Raw genomic sequence first — 432 nt, forward strand, 5'->3', positions numbered from 1 at the left:
AAGTGCAAACGGGGCGGCCTCAGCCGCACACCGGCAGCGGGGCGGGAAGGTGCCCCGGTCAAAGCTCTGGTGTGCTTGGCTAGTTACCGTGCCCTGAGAAATTGCACCGGCGGGGGCAGATCCGTTCGCCGCATGGCAAGTCAGCCACTGAAAAAATCCCCAGGCACGTGCTGACGAGCCTCCAAGCACTTTGCTGCTCACCCCTTTAAAAAATGGGAGATCACACGCAAATGTGCTCTGTGCTGACTTCTAGTTGCCCCCGCACCGAAAGAGATTTTTTCCTGCACTCAGGGGCAAACTCTGCCCCTACGCTGTCCTGGAAGTGGTGGCATCGCCCTGCCTTCTACAGAATCAGTGTTCCCGAAGGTACAGCCGGGGCGATCTTGACCATCGACACCCAGCAGAGCTGTTTGGGCTGTCCCCGCAGCATCG

This window comes from Aptenodytes forsteri, unplaced genomic scaffold, assembly GCF_000699145.1.
Source record: "Aptenodytes forsteri isolate BGI_AS27 unplaced genomic scaffold, ASM69914v1 Scaffold72, whole genome shotgun sequence".
In the NCBI taxonomy this organism is placed as follows: Eukaryota; Metazoa; Chordata; class Aves; order Sphenisciformes; family Spheniscidae; genus Aptenodytes; species Aptenodytes forsteri.